Here is a 13,525-nt window from a genome sequence, read left to right on the forward strand (position 1 = left end):
ATTCTTAAGGGAATCCAGGCTAAGACACGATCCCTTTTTACCCAGGCCAGATGAGGAACCCAGACTCAGAAGGGGTCAATTGAATTTTTAAAATCAAGTTAGATTTTTTAAGAAAATCAAGTGTTTGGCTCAGGCAAGAAAGTCGCTTAATATATACCCCAAGTTCATTTCAATCAACTAACGTTTGCCTTACAAATAGTGAAAGCAGCAAAAAGGGAGAAAGGGAAAAAGTATATCCAACTAAATGTAGATTTCCAAAGAACAGCACGGAGAGACAAGGCCTTCAATGAACAGTGTATAAAACAAAACTGGTCAACCACTTGTAAAAGAATGAAACTAGAACACTTCCTAACACCGTACACAAAAATAAACTCAAAATGGATTAAAGATCTAAACGTAAGACCAGAAACAATAAAACTCCTAGAGGAAAACATAGGCAAAACACTCTCCGACATAAATCACAGCAGGATCCTCCGTGACCCACCTCCCAGAATATTGGAAATAAAAGCAAAAATAAACAAATGGGACCTAATTAAAATTAAAAGCTTTTGCACAACAAAGGAAACTATAAACAAGGTGAAAAGACAGCCTTCAGAATGGGAGAAAATAATAGCAAATGAAGCAACAGACAAACAATCTCAAAAATATACAAGCAACTTCTGCAGCTGAATTTCCGAAAAATAAACGACCCAATCAAAAAACGGGCCAAAGAACTAAACAGACATTTCTCCAAAGAAGACATACAGATGGCTAACAAACACATGAAAAGATGCTCAACATCACTCATTATTAGAGAAATGCAAATCAAAACCACAATGAGGTATCATTTCACACCAGTCAGAATGGCTGCTATCCAAAAGTCTACAAGCAATAAATGCTGGAGAGGGTGTGGAGAAAAGGGAACCCTCTTACACTGTTGGTGGGAATGCAAACTAGTACAGCCACTATGGAGAACAGTGTGGAGATTCCTTAAAAAACTGGGAATAGAACTGCCATATGACCCAGCAATCCCACTGCTGGGCATATACACCGAGGAAACCAGAATTGAAAGAGACGCGTGTACCCCAATGTTCATCGCAGCACTGTTTACAATAGCCAGGACATGGAAGCAACCTAGATGTCCATCAGCAGAGGAATGGATAAGGAAGCTGTGGTACATATACACAATGGAATATTACTCAGCCATTAAAAAAAATACATTTGAATCGGTTCTACTGAGATGGATGAAACTGGAGCCCATTATACAGAGTGAAGTAAGCCAGAAAGAACAACAATACAGTATACTAATGCATATATATGGAATTTGAAAGATGGTAATGATAACCCTATATGCGAGACAGAATAAGAGACACAGATGCATGGAACAATTTTATGGACTCTGAGGGAGAAGGTGAGGGTGGGACGTTCTGGGAGAATAGCATTGAAACATGTATATTATCATATGTGAAACAGAACACTATTCCATGTTCGATGCATGTGACAAGGGCTCAGGGCCGGGGCAATGGGATGATCCAGAAGGATGGGATGGGGAGGGAGGTAGGTGGGGGGTCCAGGAAGGGGAACACATGTAAACCCATGGCTGATTCATGTCAATGTATGGCAAAAACTATTACAATATTGTGAAGTAATTAGCCCCCAACTAAAATAAATAAATTTATAAAAAAAAAAAAGAAGAAGGGGAAAGACTAGAGACCTCTTCAGGAAAATTTGAGATAAAGGAAACATGTTGCCCAAAGATGGGCACAATGAAGGACATAAATGTTAGAGATCTAGTAGACGCTGAAGAGATCAAGGAGGAATGGAAAGACATGGAAGAACTGTACAAAAAAAGATTCAAATGAACTGGATTTCTACAAAGGTGTGGTCAGCCACACAGAGCCAGACATTCTGGAGCGCAAAGTCAGGTAGGCAGACTGAAGCATTGCTGTTAATAAAGCTAGTGGATGTAATGAAATCCCAGTAGAACTAGTCAAAACTCTAAAGGATGATGCCATCAAGATGTTGCATCCAATATGTCAGCAAATCTGGAAGACCCAGCAGTGGCCACAGGACTGGAAAAGGTCAATCTTCATCCCAATTCCCAAGAAGGGTAGTACTACAGAATGTACTAACCATTGGACAGTTGCACTCATCTCTCCTGCTAGTAAGGTCATGCTTAAAATCTTGCATGCTAGGCTTCAGCATTATGCGAACCGAGAACTTCCAGATGTCCAAGCTGGGTTTAGAAAAGGAAGAGGAACCAGAGATCAAATTGACAACATTCTCTGGATCACAGAGAAAGCTAGGGAATTCCAGAAAAACATCTACCTCTGTTTCATCGACTATGCCAAAGCCTTTGACTGTGTGGATCATAATAAACTGTGGAAAGCTCTATGAAGAGATGGGAGTACCAGACCATCTTACTTGTCTCCTGAGAAACCTGTATTCAGGTCAAGCAGCAACAGTTAGAACCCTCTATGAAACAACTGGTTCAAGATTGAGAAAGGAGTACGACAGGGCTGTCTGTCACCCTGTTGGTTTAAATCTATATGCTGAGCACATCATGACAAATGCTGGGCTGGATGAGTTACAGGCTGGAATCAAGATAGGTGGGAGAAACATCAAAAACCTCAGATATGCAGATGATGCCACTCTAATGGCAGAAAGCAAAGAGGAACTAAAGTGCCTCTTGATGAGGGTGAAGGAGGAGTGAGCGAGAGCCAGCTTAAAACTACATATTAAAAAAAACCTAAGATCATGGCATCCAGCCCCATACCTCATGGCAAATAGAGGGGGGAAAGGTGGTAGTGACTGATTTCCTCTTCTTGGGCTCTAAAATCACTGTGGATGGTTACTGCAGACATGAAAATAAGATGTTTGCTTCTTGGCAGGAAAGCAATGACAAACCTAGACAGCGTGTTGAAAAAGTAGAGACATTACTCTGCTGACAAAGATCTGTCTAGTCAAGGCTGTGGTCTTAGTGGTCAGGTGAGGTTGTGAAAGCTGGACCGTAAAGAAGGTCGAGTGCTGGAGAAGACTCCTGAGAGTCCCTTGAACAGCAAGGAGAGCAAACCAGTCAATCTTAAGGGAAATCAACCCTGAATACTCAATGGAAGGACTGAATGCTGAAACTCCAGTATTTTGGTCATCTGATACAGACAACTCATAGGAAAAGTCCTCGATGCTGGGAAAAATCGAAGGCAGAAGAAGAGGGTGTCAGAGGATGAGACGGTTGGATGGCATCACCGATGCAATGGACATGAACTTGGGCAAACTTCGGGAGATGGTGAGGGACCAGCGTGCTACAGTTCATGGGGTCGCAAAGAGTTAGACACAGGTGGGTGACTGAATAACACAATGGTTGCCTACCACTGCTCAGGGACTTGTCACACACAGTCTCATCAAGTTTATAAGGGGGAAGTTTTAGGAAGATAGGACTGTTAGGAAAACTAAATAGTCTTATTTAGGCTTCAGAGACAAAGAGCAGGCTGCCTCTGACCTTGCTTCTATCCTGCCTGGACACTGCCCTAACTGCCTGCTTTGAGTACAAGCCTGGAAGCACCATAGACAAGATAAGGGACAAATCTTAAAACTGAGGCCCTGGAGGAAGTCCAGCCAACCAAGCCCCAGGCTTAACATTCCAAGTTTTACATGACAGAACAAACAGCATTAAGACGAAGCCAAAGCTGCAATTTGCTCACAGACTGACAATATCAGTTTGCATCCTGGGATTATAAGCGGAACCGGAACTGCAATTTTGAAGCCTCACCCACAGAGCAGACACCGTGGGGACCTGTTTCCAATTGGGATGCCAGATGTGACGTATCACAGGACTTCTCAGCACTGTTCGAGTCTGGATGTTGGTCAAAACCCAATTTGGTGATGCATCCTCTGCTGTTTCCATTTCTTTTAATGTTAGTATATTGAAAGTAAGCTAGATAATTCTCTAATATTGGTATTATTTGTATATAATGAGTGGCTTATTTTGTTAACAGATCCTTTGAACCTGAGACGAAAGTGAAAACTTTCAGCAAAAGGACTAAGTCTGAAGCGTCTGAAGAATAAGTTAAATTCCAGCACTTTTCCAACAAGGAGAACTGAGTCTGCCCAGACCTCTCACTTCTCCCATGTACTTTGTTACCCAGTTCTGATTCAGTTCTTTCCCCACATCTTAGACCTGAAACCCTCTTTTCAAGAGACATTTAAGCCTTTGTGGAACTTAACAGCAGGAGTTGGAAATAGACACTTGATAAAAGCATGCCCCACAGAAACTTCAGAGGTGTTGTCTTGAAGCAAGTGAGGTGGTGGCTGGTGGTGAACAAGTAAAGAAGAGGAACTAAGTCCGTCCAGTCACTTCAAGGAAGCAGGCTCTGGAGAAAGACATACACACGTATACATTAAAGGATTCTCCAACCAAGTCCACCTTGACATTACTTGATGAAACTACTAACTTCAAGTTCTGTTAGTGGTGTTCACGTCAGCATGAAATGCTTCAACCCTCCAGACTCCAAACTCACACACTGTCACCCCACTAGGACCCTACACTGAAGAATTTCACTGCCGCCCATAAACATTCTGGAATCCTGAGCATGACTAAGTAGCTGATGAATATTCTTTAATTCCAAAAGAGAAGTCTCTATGTAAGTCTGCGCAGAGTTGCTTATAAGCCCGAGTAGGCATTAACAGCCCAGTTACCCAACTCCTAGGCAATTCAAGACTGAATTGACAGTGGAAATATTAAATCTTTCCCCTTGAATTTCATATGAAAGTTAAAGCTTCAGCCATAAGACTTAGAGCTAAATCTATTAAGTTGCTACTTAATAGTCCTAGAAGCTGGACGCTGGTGAGCATCCATTAGGCATGCACATAGGCCGCTTTTAACAGAGCGTTAAGTGTCTCAGGGTGAGGTCAGAATGAAATTTCTAGAAGGGTTCTCAGCAGGTTGAGTTTCTTAGGGTTTCATCCACTTTAAGAAAGCATTCTAACAGCTAAATCCATGGAATATCCAGTTTGGAGCTCATAAGAAGGTGGGTGGTCCTAAAAATCGATCCAGGTAGAGCTAGTTTCAAAGAATCTCAGAAAGCTCAAACCAGCTTCAAATAGTTACTATTAGTATTACATCCTACTTCCTGTCAACTTTCTAGTCTCAGAACTTCTGCAAGTTTGAAACAATGGTGGATCTGAACAAAGGGAAAACAAACAGTCCAAAAGACCAGAGATGCTGGGAAGAGGCTAAGATGTAAGCAATTGGTCAAGTTAGCAGGGACCATTTGCAAACACAGCTGGAGGGGGTGATAGGAGCCTGGGGCATTCTCTCTCCAAACCCAACTTCTCAGCATCCCCAGACTGGCAGAGTAGGTACAGAGAAGGTCCCCCCCCTTTTGAAGAGCTAGGTCTGGTCTCACCTGAAAGCATCTCTAACAAGATATACCTTTGATGGTGTAAATGTTTCCCACTAGTGTATATCCCATTTCTCGTAGCACAATCTTAGCTTGTCACCCTCTGCGCAGCCATGGTAAGGGGTGCCTGAGGCCCTTGGGTGGTTAAAGCCTCTGCTGAAGCCTTTATCCTAGAGTCTTCCTCTCGACCACATATCCCTGGTCTTGGCTTCTGTTCTGATTCACTCTCCCACTTGTTAATCTCTGCCACCTGATACTTCTTTGGAGAGGGCATTCCTTCCACTAGGACACTTCATGCTGCCTCTAACCCCACGGGCACCCACATGGCTGCCTTCTCTCCTGCTTATCCAACACTTTGGGTAGTGTTGAGTTACTTGTAGTTGGATCTGGGTAGTTCCAATATGAACCAATTCCAAGCACGACCTTCATTCTGTTCAATTTAGCAAGAAACGAAAGACCCTTTATTACCTTCTCCCCACAGTACTTCCAGTTCCTCCAGCAACTCTTAAGGGCAGAGGGAGTCTCCAGCACCTTACACCTCCCACTCCTTTGACAGATCAGCAGGTTCTCCTCACATGCTGCCCCTCAATGAGGGCCACTGGCATTGCTCTAAGCATGCCAGGAGGAGGTCCTATCACAGGGAATGCTGACAATCAACCCGCTTTACCAGTTAGCCCAGGAGGTGGGACTGACACTGCCAGTCATCATGAATGTTTGACTCTTGTTAATTAGATCATCTGTATCTTCATTTCTAAGTGGTTATGTAAAAGGTGCAGGTAGCTCATTAAGCCAGAGGAGAGATCGCTAGAACAAATTTTTCCAGCTCAGTACAAAAAGAACATACTCCCATCTCTCATTTGTGACACATCCCAAGATAGTTCTCAGAAGTTGTCATGAAGTTGTCATGTCTAACGCCTGATGGACCAGGGGGAGTCCTTCTGAGTGTGCACGTGAGGTTCTTAAGCAACAATGATGCTCAAGAGACTAAGGATTGGACCTGGCCAGGAGAGGGAAGAAAACAGGCCTCAGGTAGCAATACAGAGGTCTACAGGTCCTCCTGAAGGTGGAAGGCTTGAGGACAGTTGGTGGCAACAGATGTGAGGATATAGTGAGCTTGTCAACACCCCCACCCACTACCTGCCCACTACTAACAAAACGACACCCAGAAGAATATTGACTAGGGTGAACTGGGCAGGTGGGGAATCTTGTCCTTCAGTGGACTTCTTCCCAGTTAAGCCCGTTGGCAGTTAACTATCTGAAAAAGCGGCTCAGATAGAACACCTCGAGTTAATTCTCTTTAAAAATGCATGACACAGAACAAGAGTTCATCTACAGCAAGGCACCAGTGGGATGATTTAAGGAGACCATGTCCCCCTCACTGGGGAGCTCCAGTCCTGTGACCAGGTCCAGTAACACACAAGTTGGTGGACTTCCAGTACTCGTAAATTGTGATTCAGAAGGGAGAATTTGGTCCTCAAAAGCTGTGAGCGATTTTTTTGTCATCACTTAAGACGTATGCCTACTTACAACACCTACCCAAACACTAGCAACTGGGGAGCAGGCATACAAGGTTACTCTAGCAACACTAGACAATGGTACTGCTGAAGAGCTGAAGCTTCACTGTTGCTCTCCACATGAAGCGAGGCAGGCTAGAGCAAGAAACTCCCTGGCTGGAGATGAAAAATAGGACTGACTTCCCAACAAAGCAGAGGGAAGAACCCCTCAGCCAGAAGTGCACTCAGTCCTGAAAGAGCTTTGAGCCCAGATCCTATAGTGCCCCTCACAGATCCTACCTGCCCCCACCTCCAGCTGTATACAATGAACAAGGTCAGGTGGGACCCATGGACTCAAGCTGACGTTAACTTTCTACCCCTCTTTCCTGCTTGAGGGCAGTGTTTGTATCTTTTACTAGCCAGGTAGGGCAGATCTCCAGGAGGTTGTTCTGTCGGGCAAGGTACTTCTCTTGAAGACCTCAGACCCTTTTTCTCCATACCCAACACCCCAAACCTGGGGGAGAAAACTCATGAAAGCAGGGAGGCCCCTAGAACTGGGTCCTTTAATGCTTACCCCTCAAGGTAAGTCTACAGACGCCTCCACTGGTTTGTCAATTACCCTGTGAAGTGATTCTGCTGGTTACTCACTGGTTTTTCTGTCTCCTCCAGTTTTTCAGGGCAGAATTTTGTCCTGTGATTTCAAGTCTCTGGTTTAAGAGTTGTTGATTCATTTGCTTCCTCACTCCTGTCCTTTACAAGAGTCAGCTAACTTCCAAGCTCTTTTCATTTGGGGACAGAAAGTCAGAGTTAGGTTAACTTAGAATATAGAGGATCTCAAGTCAGCAAAGAGGGTGACAATCAGGGACATTTCATTGAAATCTTTCGTACTGATTTAGAGTAAGATTCCCTTTGTATTAATATTTAAAAGGATGGAAGCCTGAAGTCCTGTTCCATTCCATTACTGAAGCAAGGAAGGCCTTTCTAGGAAATTCCAGCTGCCCTGAGGAGGGCCCACTGGCCAACTAGGTATGAAACAAGTCTAACTTACAAGGTTGTGTAAAATGGGCAGAAAATCTGCAACATCCTTGATACAAAAGGTGCTCCTTTCCAAAAAAGGAAAGGAACTTGGAGAATGTTGTTGAAAAAGACTTTATAGGGAAACAAACTCGTTCTGAAGTTAGGAGTATGGACAGATCTGCAGGATCTCACACTTCTCTGGGATTCTCATCTTGAAATGAGAAGGTAAAAGCACAAAACATTTACTCTTAAGATTTTCCTCTACCAATTAGGTTTTCCCCACTTCCTTGGTGGCTCAGATGGTAAAGAATCTACCTGAAGTGCAGAAGACCTGGGTTCCACCCCTGGGTTGGGAAGATCCCCTGGAGACAAAAACAGCTATGCACTCCAGTATTCTTGCCTGGAGATTCCATAGACAGAGGAGCCTGGTGGGCTACAGTCCATGGGGGTTGCAAAGAGTCGGTTACAACTGAGGGAAAACCACACTAAAGAGAAATTCAGGTGCTGACTGAAGTGAAGGGGTTGTGAAGATTTAAAGCAAGTTCCGGAAGAGTCTGTAGTGGTTAAGACACTTGGGTCTCTGGGAAGTGGTTGAAATAGCCTTCCTGTCCCCAAGGAATGTCACTCTGGGACATTCCCAGAGAGGTGAGAGGAAACCAGAGATGACTGATACTGAAACAAGAGCGAGGTTTCCGTTTGCCTTTCACCTCAAGTTCCCTGAAGAACTTTTCAAAAGAAAAAGGATGGCAGAAGCCTATCTTCCCCACCGAAGTCTTCCTTTTAGTCTGAGACTGTCATTCAAGTCCCCATGGTTCCTCAAGTCACCCTAACACCGTCGGGGCTGCCACAGGGCCACTTGTAAAATCAGACTAGACACACTATGAGCTGGTCCAAAGTCTGCCCCAGGCCTATGGAGCCTGATGAGCCAGAGAACAGGGAGTCAAGTGTTCAGAGCCCAGGCCACCTCTGTAGAGGCCCATGGCTTATGACAAGTAGAGTCCAGCTCTTTATAAACAGAGCTGCCCTCGAGAGGGCCTTCTCCCCTGGGGCATAAGCAGGGAGGTTCCCTTATTCCTCAAGGAGTGGCTTCTGTTCTTCCTGCCAAGAGGCCTGAGTTTGAGGGGGACCTAACTACATGAACCCCCACTACCCTCTTACCTACCACTGGCCCCAGGATAAGCCTGAGTTACACAAAGGCTATACAGTTTAGTGATAGGGAGGAGACCCCAGGAACGAACTTGGAAGAGGGAGATGCTGCCAAGGTAAGGCTTGAGGGTAGATTACACTAAACAAGGAGCTTTGCAGGGGAGAGAAGCCTTTCAAACAACCTTGGATGGAACGGGTATCAGTTGACTTGGGGGAGGTAAATGAGTACTGGCCTGTCAGTAGTCATAGGACTGGCGGTTAAGTCAAACTTCCCATGATCACCACTGAAGCCTCATAGCTCAGGAGTTAGCTTTTTAGCTTACCCATTGTAACAGGTGAGATGCTTAGAGAATTTAAGCAACTCACTCAAGATATGAGAAATAAAAGGTAGAAACCAGGCTCAAGCAGTATGTGGCCCAAGGTCTGTGACCCCAACCTTTCAATTTTAAGACCCTCCATGGCAAAAGAATGTGGTGAGCCAATTTTGAGAGCCTGGGAGCCAAGCTTTGTCAGAAGCAGCTTCCCTGTGGCTACAGTCTAGATTTTGTCTAGTTCTGGGACCTTTTTCCTTTCCACTCAGGAGTCCCCTGGTATGAAGAAAATTGGATCTAGAAAGTCCAGACAAGCAATTGGACTTATCAGTCCAGTAGCAGCTGGCAGCCCTGTGTTGGCCCTTGCTTAGCATGCTCCTACCTGGCTGCCAGCTGAGTAAAGCTAGGACCGCCCCCAAACCCAGGACTATAACGTGCGATTGTGTGCACTTCATGACCTGGCAGAGTGCCCAGCGTCACCTAGATGAAGTTGGGTGGTTCTGAGTGATGGCCCAGACTGCACAAATACCCAGGCCCTTCCATAGGCTTGGGCACATATCAGACTGGGTTTAAGCCCCCATACCATGTGCCCATCATCCTTTTGCCTCTCCCAGGGACTTGGCACTAAACCGAGTGCTAGGGCTGAATGAATGAGTTCCTGGGTTATCATTACAAGATCACGTTACAAGCTCTGGCTACATGCCACTGAGGCTAAGAACTCAGGTTGTGGCCACTGGTCCTTGTAAGACTACAGCCTCTCTATAGAGGTCTGTGAATTGTCAAGGAATCCAGTAAAGACGTTTCAACCTAGATGATCAAGATTCTATTGGTCCCCCTGCTTTCAGTCTTTAGGGCAGAAAACCCTTTCACGTTAGCTGGCCCAGCTCTGACCGTGTTAGAAAGTCAGCTATACTTTGAGCAGTTAACAAGTAACTTTCATCCAGACCTTAAGATGTGGCATTTGAAGCAATTGTTCAGGACAAGAACAAACCCATGCAATCCAGATAGTCTGCCTAGGTAGGTGAGGGAGCTACACAAGCATGAGGTACCAAGTTGGGTTCAGAGAGCCTGCCAGGCTACAGAAAGGTTATAACATAGAACAGGAGTCTCATGCTATAAGGATGAAGGTGCCAAGTAAGACGCTTGTGGCACAGAACCCCATGAGCCCTGCACTAACTAGGTGAGGCAGTCTATGGGGCAGCAGCTAGTGTACTGAGCACATCCCATGATGGGTCCTGGTCTACACAGTCTCCTATCGCCACAAGGTCTGTTTAAGCCAGTTTCCCAGATTCTCAGAGCTAGTAAGCGACAGAGCCAGGAAAAGAACCCAGGTGAGCTCCAGCCCGTATCCTGTCACACACCACATGACTATGAAGGTCTTTCCATGAGACCAAGGCTCCAGTCAACAGTGGCTCCACTGCAAGACCTGAAAGAAGATTCCAGACTACAACACTCCCACCTCCAAGTTCAACAATTTCGACAGAAGCTTTCAGCTGTCTTCAGAGGAGCTGCCTTTAGAAATTGATGGTTAAGCCCTCACCCAAGTTTGACCCAAAACTGGTTCAGCTGGATGAACTCCACATCAACTGGTCACGCCCAGTTTTCAGGTGAGGTCAGCACCACCCACTCAGTTTCCCACTTCAGCAGATTGAACTGCAATTAGGCCCCAGGTTCTCCCACTTCTCAGGCCAGCCCACATGGTCAGTTGCCTGCTGACTCACCTCGAGTTTTTCTTAACACTTAAAAGACTTGACTTGCTTCTCTAGAGCCTTCAGCCAGTTGGAGTTTAATACTGAGCCCTTCCACAATCACCAGTTGTTACAGGCTCTATGAGCTACTCTTCCAGGTGAGCGAGGACCTAGATCTTAGACCTATGCCAGCAGGGAGTCCCCTAGGAGCCATTTACCTATGATCCATATTAGAGAAACTCGAGTCAGTTCAGTTCCTACTTGGGCACCCCCCCTGGAGTGGATTCTCCCCACTAAGGAGGTTTTGAACAGCTCAGATCATAGGAGAAAACCCTCATCTCCAAGGGCTGATGACTTAACTACGACCTGCAGTCCCAGTTCAATTCATATTGATATTCTTTTCAGCTGGGGAGATACATGAGTCTCCAAACATTTTAGTTTTTGCCCCATTTGAGTTCACATCTATCCTGGATTTGCCATTAGCAAGTCTACTCTGGAGTACCTTATTTCCAGAGGAAAACTTCAGGATGCTTAAAAGGAGAAGGAAAATAAGCAAGTGGGAGTGCCTCCCCTCCGAGACCTGACGACAGAAGCCAGGCCACCAGGTTGAAAACAGGCTTGAGGAGAAAAGTCAAGTTTATCACCCTGTCACAGGAAGGGCTAATGCTTAGTCACTGCTTGCCAGAAGTTTGAGTTTTTGACTTGAGGGAAAGTCATCCCCCCCTTCAGTGCATATATTCCAACTCAGGGTACCATGCTCTTCATGTGAGCTCAGAGTTCATACCTGTGGCGCTAGGCAGAGACAGTTTCCCTCCATCCTCCTGTCTGTTGATATACACCATTAGTCCCTGGAACAACCCACTCCCAGAAAGATCTTTCCCAGGAAGAAAAGACAGCTTCCCAAAGGAAGAAACTAACTCTGCTTTATGTACCGAGAGGTTTTTTTTTTCTTTTAAAGGCTTCAAGTTAATTAAAAAAAACTCTCAAGAAAGGTTTTTACAGAGGTTGACGTGGGGCCTTGAGCCAAAGAATTTAGACAGCCTCTAGAAACTACGTAAGGCAAGAAAATAAATTCTCTCCTAGAGCCTCTCGAAGAATCACAGCTTTATCAACACCTTGATTTTCGCTTTGTAAGATCCTTTTTTCACACTTCTGACCTCCAGAGCGTTAATAAATCGGTACTGTTTCTCAAATCACACACACAAACTTTACAGATGTAAGAAAGCAGGCAGAAAAAAAATCCCTGGGAGAAAAAGGCAGGGCTTGTATTCTTATTGACCCCAGGACTATCTGTGAAGAAAACAGAAGAGAAAAATCCACATGGAAGAGCACTAACAGAGACTGGTGTTTGGAGAGAGAGCGCCCTGCACCCCCCCTTCCCTGAGTTTTCTCTTCTGAAAGAAAAGGAAGCCTTATAACCCTACCCTCCAGGGTTTATCCTACTTTCCCCACTCCAACCCTGAGAAGCCCTCAGCAGCCACAACCACCCGAACCAAGCAACACTAAGGCTCGGACTGTGGGTTTTATAGGCTATGGAGGCTAGCCCCACCCCAACCCCAAAGCACTCTGGGTGGGAAGCAGTTCCTCTGTCTCTCATTGGCTCCCTCTCTCTCAATCAGCAGATTGTCCCCACCCTCCTCTGCTCATTTCCTGTTTGTAAGTCACCAACAGCAGTGTAAACAAGGGGAGGTTTATAACAGTCTGCACTCAACCCTCGCCTAAAAATGTGGCTTCTCACGTTTTTAGGCAAGATTCCAGAAGCAATCTTGATTGGAAAAAGAGCCTTTTCACAGACAGAATATATCATTCTTTTTTTATGTTCACCCAACTTCCCGGTTGTTAAGAATCATGTGAATCAGGGCTCTTTCCTGGAAATTATGTTTCAGGAGATCTTGATGAGAGCCTTGGAATCTGTGGTTTTTCAGAGGCACCGTCAAGATTTCTGTCTTTAAGGAAGCCAGGATACTACTAAAAGTTGGTATTGAAAAATTCGCTTCTAAGAAATGGCTTCTGTTTACCTTTTATGGTTCTCCCCGTATTCCCAATTCGTCCTTTAGAGTTGAGTTTTTCCAGCAGCTGCCCCAAATTAGCGTTGTTTCTGGAAAAGAAAGAAAAATGCAGCGTTTAGGAGGCGGTGGCCTTATCCTGATCTCACCATTTCTCTGCACTTCAAGGAATGAACCACAGGTGTGAAGTAGCTTTCATAAGTCAATTCACCTGAGTCAGTTTGAGTTTGGCTGCCATTCCCCTCTGGTCCTGAGTGAGGTCACAGGATAGAGGAGCCTTTTGATGAGAGGAACTGGGGTGTTTGAGGTGATGAAAGTTTGAGGGCAGCCAGAAGATGGTGGGAACACACAAAATTTTTGGCAAGAAGGCAGCTGTCTGTGCACCATGCCTGTGGTAAGTGAACTTAATATAAGATATCCCCCCTGGGATCAGAAAAACTTCAAGAAAGGAAAAAGCATTAAACTCGGTGGTTAATTCTCTTGTTG

The 13,525-nt window shown here is 45.1% G+C and overlaps 1 protein-coding gene across 4 annotated transcripts in view; it reads right to left on the minus strand.

Moving 5' to 3' along the window:
• Positions 1 to 13,525, minus strand: part of MOCS1 (molybdenum cofactor synthesis 1) — a 386,238-nt gene that overhangs the window by 224,849 nt on the left and 147,864 nt on the right. For all 4 annotated transcript variants that reach the window (XM_081523253.1, XM_081523252.1, XM_081523254.1 and 1 more), the window contains one exon: positions 13,052 to 13,131. The gene's annotated coding sequence lies outside the window, so the exon portion shown is untranslated. The remainder of the gene's footprint in view (positions 1 to 13,051; positions 13,132 to 13,525) is intronic.

This window comes from Giraffa tippelskirchi, chromosome 8, assembly GCF_054371585.1.
Source record: "Giraffa tippelskirchi isolate mGirTip1 chromosome 8, T2T-mGirTip1v1.2.pri, whole genome shotgun sequence".
Classification (NCBI taxonomy): Eukaryota; Metazoa; Chordata; class Mammalia; order Artiodactyla; family Giraffidae; genus Giraffa; species Giraffa tippelskirchi.